The sequence below is a fragment of the Saccostrea cucullata genome, unplaced genomic scaffold (assembly GCF_032062105.1).
Source record: "Saccostrea cucullata isolate Sc308-1 unplaced genomic scaffold, CSIRO_AGI_Scuc_v1 ctg6582, whole genome shotgun sequence".
Taxonomy (NCBI): domain Eukaryota; kingdom Metazoa; phylum Mollusca; class Bivalvia; order Ostreida; family Ostreidae; genus Saccostrea; species Saccostrea cuccullata.
Genome location: NW_026932184.1, coordinates 22,377 through 40,388, shown reverse-complemented (window position 1 = coordinate 40,388; position 18,012 = coordinate 22,377).

Genomic DNA, 18,012 nt, shown 5'->3' with positions numbered 1-18,012 from the left:
CCAATCAGATTACAGCACGCGCGCATGCGCATGCTTTTATTAAAATTTTAATATATCATGCTGTAGATCTTCATAATGTAGGACCATGTTCAAAATTTCAAAAGATTATGACAAGAAACAAGAAAGATATTGAGATTTTAGTTTCAGCCAATCAGAGCGAAGCGCACGTGCATGCGCGTGAGATCTTGCTATTTTGACCATGCCATCTTATCTATACTACGAATGTATCCTTACATTATGAGTTTCAAAGCATTTTATCAAAAAATAGAAAAGTTCCGACTATATCTATTATATTGGTTATTTCAAGTGTTGCACGTGCGCGCTCTTGCAAGCACGTGCGCGCAAAATGACCTTGATTCCGCAAATCTGCATAACATGTCTACTTACCCTAAAAAGGTTTTACCTACCTCGGACGAACAGTTTACAAGATCATTCCCGGACAAAAAAGTACCCAGGAAGAAGAAGAAGAAAAATAATAACTAGGGCTAATTGTAACGGGGACCGTTACAGATGTTCCCCAAACGCTCCCCTACACCCTTTTGGTGCCAAATTACCTGTAAGCGCTATTAAATAAGACACACTTTTTCCCCGAAGAATACAAAATATATTTAAATTTTAGCATTGCACGCGTGCTTATCTGAATGCATGTGCGTAATGACATTATCATGTTGTCTACATTATTTATATATTTTAATATACTTAATATCAAATCAATTAATCCAGAAGTATTAAAAAATACACTCATTTAAGCGTATTTTTAATATTACTCATTTAACGTGCATGAGGACTATACCTACCTGTAGAAGTTTATATTAAAGCATTCAGTCCAAAAGTATGAAAAATCACTCTTTCAAGTGTATTTTTCATTTCACTCGTTCCAAATGCACGCACGTGCGTGCACGTGCATGATGACCATACCTTCTTGTAGGAGTCCCTTACATCTATCTATATTCTAAATCCCATCCTGTTTGGTTGAAAAACAAGGGAGTTATAGCCATTTCAAGTTTAAGCCAATCAGATTGCAGCACACGTGCATGCGCGTGATTTCATGATTTTTTCTATATCATATTGTAGGATATCCTAGTGCATGACAATGTTTTAAATTTCAAAGCATTTCGTCAAAAAACAAAGTAGATATAGCCATTTAAAGTTTCAGCCAATCAGATTGCTGCACGCGGGCATGCGCATGCTTTCATGAAAATTCTTATATATCATGCTGTAGATCTTCATAATGTAGGTCTATGTTCAAAATTTCAAAGGATTATGACAAGAAACAAGAAAGATATTGAGACTTTAGTTTCAGCCAATCAGAGCGAAGCACACGGCATGCGCGTGTGATCTTGCTATTTTGACCATGTCATCTTGTGCATACTACTAATATATACTTACAAAATGAGTTTCAAAGCATTTCATCAATAATTTTAATAGTTACGTATACGTCTGTATCAATTATATTGGACATTTCTCGTGTTGCACGCGCGAGCTCTTGCAAGCACATGTGCATGCACATGCTTTCATGAAAAATCTTATATTACAGGCTGTAGATCTCCCTAATGTATGACTATGTTCAAAATTTCAAATGATTTTATCAAAAAACAAAAAAGATATTGAGACTTTAGTTTCAGCCAATCAGAGCGAAGCACACGTGCATGCGCGTGCGATCTTGCTATTTTGACCATGTCATCTTGTGCATACTACTAATATATCCTTACATTATAAGTTTCAAAACATTTCGTCTCAAAATAGAGAAGTTACGGTTATATCCATTATATATTGGTCATTTTAAGTTTTGCACGTGCGCGCTCTTGCAAGCACGTGCGCGCAAAATGACCTTGATTCCGCAAATCTACATAACATGCCTACTTACCCTAAAAAGGTTTCACCTAAGTCGGATGTGTAGTTAACAAGATCACCCGCGGACAAAATTTTCCCAGGAAGAAAAATAATAAGAATAATAATAACTAGTGCTAATTGTAACGGGAACCGTTACAGATGTTCCCCAAACGCTCCCCAACTTCAATTTGGTGCCTCATTCCCTCTAAGCTTCATCAAATAAACTAAACCCTATGCATCTTAAACTTTAACAACGTTTTTCCTAAAGTATACGAAGTATATAGCAAATTTTTGCATTGCACGTGCGCACATGCGGAATGACCATATCATTGTATCTACACTATTAATTTATTTTAATGTACTTAATATCAAGGCATTTAATCAAAAAATATTCGAAAATACGCTAAATCAAGTGCGTTTGTAATTATACGTATTGCACGTGCACGCATGTGCATGATGACCATAGCCTCTTGTAGGGGTCCACTTAGACTATCTATGTTCTAAATCCCATCCCGTTTGGCTGAAAACCAAGGGAGTTATAGGCATTTAAAGTTTTAGCCAATCAGATTGCAGCGCACGTGCATGCGCGTGATTTTATGAAAATTATTTTTTATCATATCGTAAGTTATCTTAATGCATGACTACGTTTTAAATTTCAAAGTATTTCGTCAAAAAACGAATAAGATATTGAGATTTTTGTTTCAGCCAATCAGAGCGAAGCGCACGTGCATGCGCGTGAGTTCATGATAATTTGACCATGTCTTCTTGTCTACAATACTAATATATTCTTATATTCTGAGTTTCAACACATTTCATCAGAAAATAGAAAAGTTACGGCTATATCAATTATATTGGTCATTTTACATGTTGCACGTGCGCGCCCTTGCAAGCACGTGCGCGAAAAATGACCTTGATTCCGCAAATCTACATAACATGTCTACTTACCCTAAAAAGATTTTACTTACATCAGATGAACAGTTTATAAGATCATTCGCGGACAAATAAGTACCCAGGAAGAAGAAAAATAATAATAAGAAACAGAGTAAAAACAATATGTTCCCCAACTTCGTTTGGGGAACATAATAAGAAACAGAGTAAAAACAATATGTTCCCCAACTTCGTTTGGGGAACATAATAACTAGATACGATCTCGTTGCGAGCAACGAGTGGGTCTTCCGTCCAATTCTTGATGAGATGAGATAAGATTTTGATTGCGATTTTCATTCTAAAATAATGATTTACCACAATCTGTAAAAAGTCATTGAACATTTAAGACTTTAAAAATCGGCCTTTGGTCCCTAACGGCCCCTAATTTTAAGAATCGGCCCTTTTTATTCATATCATCTTAAAGCTCTTAAGATTTTGAACATTTTTTGCTCAACAACTATTCAGAAATTCTTTTTCGTTTTTGAGCTATTAGTAAAAGAAATATTTGGGGGCCAACCCTTCAACTCCTTAATGGGTACGTTTAGCAAAAAATAAAAGGTTGCATATTGTTTAGAACATTATTTTGAACATCTTTTATTCAATATTGCTTATCAAAATATTTCTTCCTTTCGAGATATAAAGCATCAAAGATTTAGCATTCTGGCCCCTTGTGGCCCCTAATTATGTACCATACGACATAAAAATCATAATATATAGTTGTAGATTTTTGAGATAAACATCTTTGCTTCAGTAATGTATTACAAAATATTAACTGATAAAGAGTTATCAATTGAAGACTTTTGGCCCCTCTTGGCACCTAATTCGAGTGCCAAGCCCCTTTGTCGGGATCTCATCTTAAAGATCTTTAGATTTTGAACATTTTGTGTTCAAGAACTGTTCAGAAATTCTTTTTCGTTTTTGAGCTATTAGCAAAAGAAATATTTAGGGCCCAACCCTTCAACTCCTTAATGGGGACGTTTAGCAAAAAATGAAAGGTTGCATATTATTCAGAACATCATTTTGAACATCTTTTGTTCAATATTGCTTATCAAAATATTTCTCACTTTCGAGTTATAAAGCATTAAAGATTAAGCATTCTGGCCCCTTGTGGCCCCTAATTATGTATCATACGACATAAAACCCATAATATATAGTTGTAGATGGTTGAGATGAACATCTTTGCTTCAGTAATGTATCACAAAATATTAACTGATAAAGTTAGCGAAAAAATATTTTTGGCCCTTCTTGGCCCCTAATTCGAATGCCCAGCCCCTTTTTCCGGATCTCATCTTAAAAATCTTTAGACTTTAAACATTTTTTGTTCAATAACTATTCAGAAATTCTTTTTCGATTTTGAGCTAATAGCAAAAGAAATATTTAGGGGCCAACCCTTCAACTCCTTAATGGGGACGTTTAGCAAAAAATGAAAGGTTGCATATTGTTCAGAACATTATTTTGAACATCTTTTGTTCAATATTGCTTATCAAAATATTTCTCACTTTCGAGTTATAAAGCATTAAAGATTAAGCATTCTGGCCCCTTGTGGCCCTTAATTATGTATCATACGACATAAAACCCATAATATATAGTTGTAGATGGTTGAGATGAACATCTTTGCTTCAGTAATGTATCACAAAATATTAACTGATAAAGAGTTAGCGAAAAAATATTTTTGGCCCTTCTTGGCCCCTAATTCGAATGCCCAGCCCCTTTTTCCGGATCTCATCTTAAAAATCTTTAGACTTTAAACATTTTTTGTTCAATAACTATTCAGAAATTCTTTTTCGATTTTGAGCTAATAGCAAAAGAAATATTTAGGGGCCAACCCTTCAACTCCTTAATGGGGACGTTTAGCAAAAAATGAAAGGTTGCATATTGTTCAGAACATTATTTTGAACATCTTTTGTTCAATATTGCTTATCAAAATATTTCTCCCTTTCGAGATATAAAGCATCAAAGATTAAGCATTCTGGCCCCTTGTGGCCCCTAATTATGTACCATACGATATAAAAACCATAATATATAATTGTAGATGGTTGAGATAAACATCTTTGCTTCAGTAATGTATTACAAAATATTAACTGATAAAGAGTTATCGAAAAAAGACTTTCGGCCCCTTTTGGCCCCTAATTCGAGTGCACAGCCCCTATTTTGAGATCTCATCTTAAAGATCTTAAGATTTTGAACATTTTTTGTTCAATAACTATTCAGAAATTCTTTTTCGTTTTTGAGCTAATAGCAAAAGAAATATTTAGGGGCCAACCCTTCAACTCCTTAATGGGGACGTTTAGCAAAAAATGAAAGGTTGCATATTGTTCAGAACATTATTTTGAACATCTTTTGTTCAATATTGCTTATCAAAATATTTCTCCCTTTCGAGATATAAAAGCATCAAAGATTTAGCATTCTGGCCTCTTGTGGCCCCTAATTATTTACCATACGACATGAATATCATAATATATAGTTGTAGATTGTTAAGCTTAACATTTTTTGTTCAGTAATATATACCAAAATATTGATTGTTAAAGAGTTATCGATTAAAGACTTCTGGCCCCTTTTTGCCCTTAATGTGATGAGTTAGCGCTTTTTTCTTGGTATAATATGAAAGATCTCGATGTTCTGCACAAATGATGTTCAATATGTTTTAACAAAATATTTATACTTTAAAAGATATGATGCGAAACGTCTCAAAAAATCGGTCATGATTCGTGTCCTAAATTTTGACCCCTACCGAGTTCCCATACTAGGCACTTCCGGAAAATATCCTGACCATGCTGCAATATGGCAACATGTCCTCTATCATGCCTGAAAAAATCAGCTTTCTAGCTTGAGCCGTTTTTGAGTTCCATCACAGACAAGGAGGTCATCAAAATTTCGATCAAAGGGCCATAACTCTAGACCGGAAGTGAATTTCCAAAAAATGAAAAAAACGTATAAGCTTTAGATAAAGATACACCTTCTCCGAAAATTTGAGGTAAATCGGTCGAGTCATCTCCGAGAAATCTTCTGCACAAAAATTGTAAAGAAAAAAAAAAGAATAATAATAATAAAAGTGAAAAAGAAACAATAGAATAATAGTAGGGTCTTCCGTTGGAGACGGAAGACCCTAATAATAGGGAAAAAGAAACCGAAGAATAACAAGAAGGTCTTCCGTTGGAGACGGAAGACCTTAACTAGATACGTTCTCGTTGCGAGCAACGAGACGTCTTCCGTCCGATTCAGGAAAAAAACTCGTAAAATCGAGCTGAAAAGTGATTCAGAATTTTGGTCACAAGGAGGATAGAAGCCAGGTCGCCAACGTGAATGCGCTTTTTTTCTCTTTTATCCCGAACAGGCAAAGCATTAAGCTATTGGGAGCACTGCTATAAATATACTTGTGTATAATTTTGCAACAGTACACCTGTCTAAGAATTATAAAAGGTGGGCCACTATTCATAATCTCGCGCTAAACGCCACAAGTAAATATTCGTGCCTTTTCTTTTGACTGATCTATCAAATAGGTGTGATAACTTCAACGAAATTAAATTATATAAAACAACTTCTTATCGCGCGTTTACTTTATTTCGACATTAAGAAAGTATATTCAACACATAGTACACAATACATATCGTATCTAGCCCAGTTACACTAAAGCAGTGAAACGGAAATTAAGTTTTAAGATTGACACTGAATTGCAACGTACTACTACGTGAAAGTCCAACCTGCCTGGTGTCTTACTGCTTACCAAGTTGCCTATATAACTCTAGCCAAGTAGCTACAATATATTTACACGGTATTTAACTTTGTAAGAGCTTCTCTGTCCCAATGACAAACATATAGCTAACGTCACAAAGCTATATTTTAACTAGTCACTGACTACGGCAACTTTGCACAATTCCATTTGATTGATACACTAATTGGTTTCTGTACCAAAGTGAAGACACAAGCCAATTGGCTGTACTGCCCTCTTGTACCTCAACTTAATCAATGATCATAAGTTATCAGATATCATATTGATAAAATACTACAGACTGCCTTTCTTTTGGCAACACTATTATCATTTTCTAACAGAACATCATTTATCAATAAAACTTGTATAATTCTTTTGTCAATTGACCAATTAATTACTATATTTACATTGATTATCTATATAATATAAACAAGTAACGGGAGGTAACTCCTCCAACCATTTCACTACTACGTTAGAGTCGAAGTAGTTTTTTACATTTCATGTATCCTTATGTCAGAATCGTTTAATCAAACGCTCAGCTGCCTCCATAAACCCCTATTCGCGAAATGGTGGAGTTGACAGAGAGAGCCGCCATCTTGGTCCCGCTTCAGATTTTCAAATGTTAACATCTAGAGTTCAGACAAACCAATATCCAAACAACTTACATAGTAAGCATCAATCAAAGAGTCTCTATTATCATTCCAAAAATTAATAAAAAATATTGAAAAACAAAAAAGTTAGAAAATGCGATTTTTTCAATTCGCTTCTCCTAACGACAGGAAGTACCGACGACGAACGAAGAGTCGCGTCCTGGATGGTAAATATCACGATCTTTAATCCTTGAAAGTTTCATGTTGATATCTTTTACCGTTTTCGAGTTTAATCGTGGACAAAATGTCATTTTAATTTCAGAAAATTGTCCGTAACTTGGCACCGGAAGTGAGTTTCCAAATTTTCGCTCAGATATTATAAATTCATGTTACAACACATCTGTCCTGAAAATTTCATGTAATTTCATCCAGTAGTTTTCGAGAAATCGCGTGCACAAAATTAGAAAGTCAGAAAAATAAGAATAATTGTAATAATAATAAGAAACAATAGAATCACTATAAGGTCTTCCGTGAAGACGGAAGACCTTAACTAGAAAAGAAACTCGTTGCGAGCAACGAGAGGTCTTCCGTCCGATTCTGACCCCCCCCCCCCCCCTTTCGCAAAATCGAGCTGAAAAAGTGATAAAACTTTTTATGGAAACAAAGGAGATTGAACCCGGGTCGCCAGCATGGAAATATAAAGCGCTTACTGTTACGCTATTGGGACCACATCTCTAAATCTACTTGTATATTACTTCTGAAACAATTCATCTGTCTTAGAATAATGAAAGGCGGTCACTATTCATAATTTTGCGTTAAATGCCACGAGTTAATCTTCGCGCCAAACTTGCTCAAGATGATCACATCGGAACTTGTTACTTGAGTTTTAACAGTAATTTTTAGGATATATAATTTATTAGTGATGAACAGATGATACTGTTTTCTTTCCTTTATTCGATATGTATTCAACTTTTTATTCCATGCAAAACCATATACAGACATGCCAATGTTATATATTTCTGCACTATTGTCGCCATTTGTCTACTACTGAAGTCTGCCATGATACATTATTTCGTGCCAAACGTCACAAGTAGTTCTTCGCGCTATTCCTTTGAAATGTTTGATCTATTTAATGGATCTGATAGCTTCAATGAAAATTAGAAATGTATGTTCTTATAACCGTAATTTCGAGCGTAAGAAAGTATATTTATCACATGGTACAAATATAATATCGTATACGGCCAAGTAACACTAAAGCTGTGAATTCGGTGAGTTTTTCCACGAATTTTGTATCCTGTTTACCCCCAAAGTGGAGATGAGTTACACGTTCATGAAAAGACTGGAATGTTTCACTGAAAAAAAATTCACTCGCCCTCCGACGGTCAAGGAATCTGATACTCTTCATGTTCAATAACTTGCATTTATTACAAGAATATTTATATTACCTTTAATGAACAATCTTTAAAAAAAAAATGTTTTTCTTATTTTTGTCTTTTCTATTCATTTAATATGTCATAAGACTGCGAGGTAAAATAAACAGAAGTGAAGTAATACTTCAGAAACATAGTGAATATTAAGTCAGGCAAGTTTCTTGAAAAGCTATTACTTATAACCATGGTTTAGGATAAGTTTTCCCTGGTGCAAAACAAAAGACTGTATTCATCGTATTTCCACTTGTAGTCATGTTGTATTCTACTATGAGATGCAGACAAAAGCAATTTCAATACAAGTTTGAGGAATCCTCATATAAAAACTATACTCAATGCAACGTAATTGCGATGTAGCAATCTAAAGAATCCTTTACATTTCATAAATCTTTTTGGTAGAAGTTTCATTCATCTAAACGCTCAGCTGACCTTCTAGAACCCGACTTGCTTAATGGCGGAGTTTACGGAGACCGCCGCCATCTTGGACACGCTTCAGATTTTTAAATGCGAATATCTAGTGTGTGGATTGATCAATTCTTAAATAAATTATATATTTGGCCTTTCCAGTAGGATCTTAATTACCATTAATTATATCAAAGAAAAATATTGAAAAACAAAAAAAGTTGAAAAAGTGCACATTTTGAATTCATTTCTTGTAGCGACCGGAAGTACTGACGACGCAAACGAAGGCTAAATTGCACATCTATAATTCATGGTCTATCATCTCTAACAAGTCTCCAGTTAATATCTTGAGCCGTTTTCGAGAACATTCGAAGACAAAATTGCATTTTAAAATCAGGAAATTGCCCATAACTTGGCACTGGTGGCGAATTTTCCGACAAACGGAATTTTATATAAAATTCATATAATGACCTATAATTCCTGAAATTTTCATTGAAATCCACCGAATAGTTTACGAGAAATCGCCTGCACAAAATTTTGTCTAAAAAAAAAGAATAATAATAATAATAACTAGAAAAGAAACTCGTTGCGAGCAACGAGAGGTCTTCCGTCCGATTCTGACCCCCCCCCCCCTTTCGCAAAATCGAGCTGAAAAAGTGATAAAACTTTTTATGGAAACAAAGGAGATTGAACCCGGGTCGCCAGCATGGAAATATAAAGCGCTTACTGTTACGCTATTGGGACCACATCTCTAAATCTACTTGTATATTACTTCTGAAACAATTCATCTGTCTTAGAATAATGAAAGGCGGTCACTATTCATAATTTTGCGTTAAATGCCACGAGTTAATCTTCGCGCCAAACTTGCTCAAGATGATCACATCGGAACTTGTTACTTGAGTTTTAACAGTAATTTTTAGGATATATAATTTATTAGTGATGAACAGATGATACTGTTTTCTTTCCTTTATTCGATATGTATTCAACTTTTTATTCCATGCAAAACCATATACAGACATGCCAATGTTATATATTTCTGCACTATTGTCGCCATTTGTCTACTACTGAAGTCTGCCATGATACATTATTTCGTGCCAAACGTCACAAGTAGTTCTTCGCGCTATTCCTTTGAAATGTTTGATCTATTTAATGGATCTGATAGCTTCAATGAAAATTAGAAATGTATGTTCTTATAACCGTAATTTCGAGCGTAAGAAAGTATATTTATCACATGGTACAAATATAATATCGTATACGGCCAAGTAACACTAAAGCTGTGAATTCGGTGAGTTTTTCCACGAATTTTGTATCCTGTTTACCCCCAAAGTGGAGATGAGTTACACGTTCATGAAAAGACTGGAATGTTTCACTGAAAAAAAATTCACTCGCCCTCCGACGGTCAAGGAATCTGATACTCTTCATGTTCAATAACTTGCATTTATTACAAGAATATTTATATTACCTTTAATAAACTATCTTTTAAAAAAAATGTTTTTCTTATTTTTGTCTTTTCTATTCATTTAATATGTCATAAGACTGCGAGGTAAAATAAACAGAAGTGAAGTAATACTTCAGAAACATAGTGAATATTAAGTCAGGCAAGTTTCTAGAAAAGCTATTACTTATAACCATGGTTTAGGATAAGTTTTCCCTGGTGCAAAACAAAAGACTGTATTCATCGTATTTCCACTTGTAGTCATGTTGTATTCTACTATGAGATGCAGACAAAAGCAATTTCAATACAAGTTTGAGGAATCCTCATATAAAAACTATACTCAATGCAACGTAATTGCGATGTAGCAATCTAAAGAATCCTTTACATTTCATAAATCTTTTTGGTAGAAGTTTCATTCATCTAAACGCTCAGCTGACCTTCTAGAACCCGACTTGCTTAATGGCGGAGTTTACGGAGACCGCCGCCATCTTGGACACGCTTCAGATTTTTAAATGCGAATATCTAGTGTGTGGATTGATCAATTCTTAAATAAATTATATATTTGGCCTTTCCAGTAGGATCTTAATTACCATTAATTATATCAAAGAAAAATATTGAAAAACAAAAAAAGTTGAAAAAGTGCACATTTTGAATTCGCTTCTTGTAGCGACCGGAAGTACTGACGACGCAAAAGAAGGCAAATTTGCACATCTATAACTCATGGTCTATCATCTCTAACAAGTCTCCAGTTAATATCTTGATCCGTTTTCGAGTACATTCGAAGACAAAATTGCATTTCAAAATCAGGAAATTGCCCATAACTTGGCACTGGTGGCGAATTTTCCGACAAACGGAATTTTATATAAAATTCATATAATGACCTATAATTCCTGAAATTTTCATTGAAATCCACCGAATAGTTTACGAGAAATCGCCTGCACAAAATTTTGTCTAAAAAAAAAGAATAATAATAAGAAACAATAGAATAACTATAAGGTCTTCCGTGAAGACGGAAGACCTTAACTAGAAACGATCTCGTTGCGAGCAACGAGTAGGTCTTCCGTCCGATTCCGAAAAATAACCCATAAAATCGAGCTGAAAATGGATTAAACATATTTTGGACACACTGGTAATTAAAATGGGTCACTAGCTTGAAAATCCAATACGCTTATCGATTACGCTATTTGAACAACTACTCTTACTTCACTTGTATGTACATATAATTCTGCAACAGTTAATCTGTCTTGGAATTATGAAAGAAGGGTCACTTCATAATTTCGCGCCAAACGCAACGAGTAAATCTTAGCGAATTTCTTTTGGAATGTTCATGGTCCTTCGGATGAGACGGTATAGACCGAGGCCCCGTGTCACAGCAGGTGTGGCAGGATAAAGATCCCTCCCTGCTCAATGGCCCTGAGTGCCGAGCATAGGCCCAAATTTGCAGCCCTTCACCGGCAATGGTGCCGTCTCCATATCAGTGAAATATTCTGGAGAGGGATGTTAAACAGTATACAATCAATCAATCAATCAATCGTATATAGGCAAATAACACTAAAGCAGTGAAACAGCTATGAATGGTTAATTTTTCAATTTTCAATCACGAAAGTTGACTATTCCGATTACTTACACTTTCATGAAAAAGGTGGTATGTTTCACCGAAAAAAAATGCCTCGATCGCCCTACGAGGGTCAAGAAATAAGATTCCATTATGTTCAATAACTTGCATTGAGAAAATAAAATGTTTATATAGGTCAATTAAACGGTTTTTGAAAAATTGTTATCTTTAAAAATAAAATATTTTCTTATTGTAACAGTTGTTCTTTCTTTTGATTTAATATGACACAAGTGTGCATTAGAAAACAGTGGTCACGTTTTTTACTTACTACATTCTTGAAAAACTATTTATTATAAGTATGATTTAAGCTATGTGTTACCGTGATGCAAAACAAAAGATATAGATACTGTACTTCATTTGCACATTAATTCTTTTCTATTTCTACTTTGAGAAACAACCAAAACCAATAAAAGAAGACTTGTAAGTAGACCTTGGATAATAAATGTAGTTTGACACCAAATTGCAACGAACCTACGACGTGACAATCCGAGTATCCCTACACATTTCATTGCTCCTTATGTTACTTTCGTTCAAGCAAACGCTCGGCTGCCTCTGTAAACCCCTATTGCGAAATGTCGGAATTGACAGAGACCGCCGCCATTAAGATCCCGCTTCAGACTTTTGAATGTTAATATCTCGAGTTCGAATTCATCAATTTACAAACAAATTATATATATTCAGCCTAATGAGAAATATTTCTTTCAACCATACAAATATGATTCGAAAATATTGAAAAACAGAAAAGTTTAAAAATTTGACTTTTTTTCTTTGCATTCCGTTACGACAGGAAGTAGAGACGACGTACAAATGATCGCGTCTTGGATAGTACTTATCACGATCTATAATCCCTGAAAGTTTCACAGTGATATCTTCTACCGTTCTTTAGATTATTCGCGAACAAAATGTCAATTTAAAATCAGAAAATTGTCCGTAACTTGGCACCAGAAAAGAATTTCCAAAAAATCTCCAGGATATAATAACTTCAGATAGCAACACATTGTTTCTGCAAATTTCATAAAAATCCGTCCAGTAGTCTTCTAGAAATCACGTGCACAAAATTTGATGGTCAGAAAAATAATAATTATAACGAGCTCAGGCGAGCTTCAAATCCTTTTGCGCTGGAAAGATATAGACTCAAAAAAGCAATTTAGCAATCCTTCCTCTACCTTCACTGAAAATCTCAAGTCAATATCTTCATTCGTTTTTTAGTGATTGCCCGGACAAGCTGACCCTCTTAAAATCAGTAAATCGTCCATATCTCACGACCGGAAGTGACGACGTACTTATAAAAAATTTCCAATAAGGTTCAGACCAATATCTATCAGATCTGAAAGTTTCGTGAAAATCGACCGAGCCGTTTCCGAGAACTGGCGTGCACAAAAATCGTTGGAAACGGAAGACCTTAATAATAATAAGAAACAGAGTAAAAACAATATGTTCCCCAACTTCGTTTGGGGAACATAATAACACTGCAATAGTATTTTAGAAAAATGCATTTTTCAATGAAATATATAGTGGAAAATTTAAAAACTATGACTCACTTATGACCAGGTACTGTACATTCAACACTAATCATTTTTAAGCAATTTTAAAAATAATACTAGCTCCTGATTCCTCTACTGAAGACAATTAATATTTAAAGTGTAAGTGTTATACATAGTCACTTTTCACATGCATTGTATTCAGTGTTGATATTAAATAATTGTTTGTAACTTGCAAAATATTATTGAGAATATATTATTTTCACAGCATATTAAACATACCGGTATAAAGGAAGAAATGTGATATTCATATCCAAAGATATAAATATCATTTTCTCTATGAAACAATATTCACTGCACTCCTACTCTGTAAACACCCAGAATACAGTTTTTATGTTCTATTTGGGTCAAATTGGGCGCAATCGGGTTAATTATAGCACCTTAGGAAGTTGATAATGCATCAGGTCTTAAGTACCAGTCCACATAAAAATCAGACAAAGGGTGATATATGAGGGTTCTCAGAATTTGATGATTTTTCACTCATAGATTTATTTTGAAGTATGAACAATGTATGTAAAATGAAAAATGTTTTGAGTCATGGTAACCATGGAAACCCGGCCAAAGAAATTTCCTTAGCAACCGGCGGATTTTTCAGTGTTGAAGGACAAAAAATCACCTATCTTTGAGGCTTAAAATAACAGGTAAATACCATGAGAATTATTCTTACTTATGGGTGTAATAAAGTAATCTTATTAAGACTTATTCAAAATAAGTCAGAAAAATCCGCTTGAGCAAAAGTGACAATGAAATGTTGGTTTTATTATTGTTATTTTTTTGGTACTTAATCAACCCATATGGCAAGGATTCCGTGTACATGACAACCAAAGTTCCTATGTCTTCTGTAAAACAGATTTGACTTTGGGATTGTATTGTTTGTCATGGAATTGGATATTCAAGTAATATGCTGATAACTGCATGGTGATAATTCGGAAAGACTTTAAAATGTTGTATCAAGTTATTAAATATTGTTCAATGACTTATTTCCATAGCAACAACACCACTCTTCTCCCCCAGCAACGACACAAAGAAAGTTTGACGCATATTCATGTTACCTGTAAATCTTTATCTAAATCACGTCATGAAGAAAAAAATGATGTTGAAATGTTTGTTTCATAGGCGCTCCCCATGTAATTCTATAAATGACGTATGATAAATATATATATAGGTCTACCCCTCTATACTATAAAACATCCAGTTATTTTATAGTATAGAGGGGTAGACCTATATACATACTGTAAACCAACATTTATTCGCGTGCGAGAAATTTTCGCGAAGTTCGCGAGAGCCTCGTCATCGCGAATATTTCTCGCCGCGAACGGGTTCTTAAAGTCATTGTTTCTATTAAAAACAGTTTCGAAAAAGGCTTGATCGCGAAAATTAATCGTCGCCAACTAGTTTACTCCCGGTAAATCGCGAAATAAAGTCGTCGCGAATAAAAGTTGGTTTACAGAAGTACTTATCATACGTCATTTACAGAATTACATGGGGAGCGCCTATGGTTTGTTTTTCGAAAGTATTTTTTAACTCATTTAATCCATAATAACTATTTCTAGCACATAGAAAACAATTGTACGGTTTCGGTATGGGATACTCTGTAGTCGTTATTCATAATATTGAAAGATTAGGCACTCGTCACAGATTTCTCAGAAAGTATTACAATGTATGAATTCATTCCTCATGAGAATAAATAGATAAATTAAATGAATAACGTCACTATGGAAACATTTTCAATGATATTTCCGATTGAATAGGAAGATCAGGTTTTAATTATTCTATTGATACTTGTCACAGATTGGAAAGTTTTTTTTCCAAACGAAAAGAACCGTTCGCGGTAGCTCAAATGTAGCTGCACAGTGGGATTCGAACCGGCGACGTAAGGATCAGCTCCTTACTTCGTGACTCTAGAGAAGACACTCTAACCACTGCTCCATGAGGGCGACGCGGCACATTAAAATAAATCAAAATAAGAAAAGTCGCATCGCAGTCAGTTACGGTTCTATAGGTAAAATTGAAGTTTACACCATTTGAAAGAAATATTGCAAGATGTTCAAAGCTAGATCAAATACAAATGAATTTAAAATATGGCTAGTCACACAAGTAGAAACTTTATTTTTTAATGTTGTTTGATGAGATTTGCATTAATGTAGTGCAAACATATTTCAAAAATTATGCAAACGATGGTGAGAGGGTCATCTTCATGTATGCGGTTAGTTCATGTCTTAAAATGGAAATATTATGCAACAAAAACAAAACAATTGACATCGAACTCATCCATGTAACACGGGGCCCATGGGCCACATCGCTCTCCTGAGCACTGTGGCTAGGAAAAATCAATTCAGTAAATGCCTAAGTGGTCCCGATCATAAAAGAGGGGGGGGATGATTTGAACAAACTTGAATCTATGCATACTTGAATCTACACTAACTAAGGGTGCTTACATATTTTTTGATTAACTCTGGCTTTATTCCAAATAAGTTATGTACTTTTGTTTTCCCACCCAATCCTGGGGGTCATGATTTTAACAAATCTTTATCTAAACTACCTGAGGATGCTAACATTTGAACAAGACCAATCAAGATATTTATATATTATTTTCTTATATATTCCTATGTAAAACTTTGATCATCCATTGTGGCTGTACCCCCGGGGGTCATGATTTGAACAAACTTGAATCTACACTACCTGAGGATGCTTCCATATAAACATGACCAATCACGGCTTTGCTGTTATTAAGAAGATTTTTCCTATATATTCCTAATGTAAAACAATGGTCGTCCATTGTGGCCCCACCCTACCACCGGGTGTCATGACTTGAATTAACTTAAATGTACACTACCTGAGGATGCTTCTGCATAAGTTTCATCTTTCCTGGCCCAAAGTTTTTACATTAATACCAGTAATTTATATTTATATGGTGGCAAGAAGTATAAAATTCAAGTCCACCCCCTCCCTTCCCCAAGTAAACTTTCGAGTGCTGAGCTGATTTGTTTTTACCTAGCCCATGTGCTCAGGTGAGCGATGTTTGAGGTTGCTCCCACTACTTTGATACGCGTTGCTATGGGACTGTTCTCTGGGTAATAGCGTTTGAAGCTCCAGAGCTACAGATTCCTTGTGAACTGAATAAGTGTCAGCTTCCGAACAACAAGTTAAAGATACAAGCTTATAAATATCTTATCTTTTGAAAAATGGAAATTATCTCAAATGAACACAATATATGCTAGATAATCATTACCAGGGTTAAGGGTTTTATTAGGTGTACACAATTTTGCACATGTGCTTGCTCATTTCATATTAATGTTTTCTTTCCCTGTATTTAATTTCCAGTATTTAGCATAGGATTTCCGACATGCTTAAAATTTCAATTCCGACAATTTTATTTCATTTCGGACATTTTTTGTATTTCTTGGATATCTGCAGGATCCCTTTCTGACATTTTTTTTTTGCTTGCAAAACAGCTGGAAAATAAATTTTAAATAAATTTATTTCATGTTCAAAAAATAAAAACATATTTATAATTCAATACATACTTATACAAGTAGCAATAATACTTATATTAATATCTTTCCCTGTGCTACATGTACAGGCGTACCGGTAATTGTGATGTCTTCGTATTAAAGGACAAGATAGGGTAACAGCCGAATCTGGCCCATTATTTGATTTAAAAATCAGAACACTGGTAAAACTGGATAGTTTGTTGTTAAGAAGTTAACTTGATGCTAACTTTAAGACAAGCACTAATTTTGATTCAAAGCTTACATGGAAGCCACTAGAGGGTGCAGAAATAGGACATTTTCCCGAATTTCCTCAATTCTGGTGGAATTTCATCATATTTGGGAACCATTTCTCTTCGGAAAACATAGAGCACAAGCTTGCCTATCTGAGATTTTTACACATATACTGCATCTGATATCAGTGTATAGAATATATAAATTTGATAGATAGGCAAGCGTGTGCTCTATGTTTTCCGAAAGAAAATGTGCTGTAAAATTAATGAAAATTTGCATAAAAATGAGAATTTTCGAAAATTGACCTATTTCCTGACCTCACAGTGACCCCTGTATATTCTAAATCTTAAAACCAACACTCATTTTGTGGCAGGGGTGAAAACAGGTTTTCATGGATAAACTGTTGGATCATTCTGAAAGACACCCAAAATCGGGGGCCAAATACTGGTCTTACCCTATCTTGTCCTTTAAAAAACATTCTACTGTCTTTTGAGAATTCCTTCAACGATGATTGTTTTTTTCCTATGGCCGTGTAAAAAGCGGGGGGTAGGGAGAGGCTATTAAGCCGATACTTAGCTATAGAATACTATTGAAAACTTCACTACAATATACATGTGCCCCCTCAATAATAATAATATCTGACGATCTTCTATTTTTTGGTTTGTTTGCTAAGGAATTTTCGGTTGTTGATAGTGCCCAAACTGAAAATGTATGGTTGTAACCTCCATCCCACCCCCGATATTGCTTACTAAGGGTCTTTATTTACCAGAAGTTGTTTCTGTATGCCTTTTAATTTCCATCCTTGCAT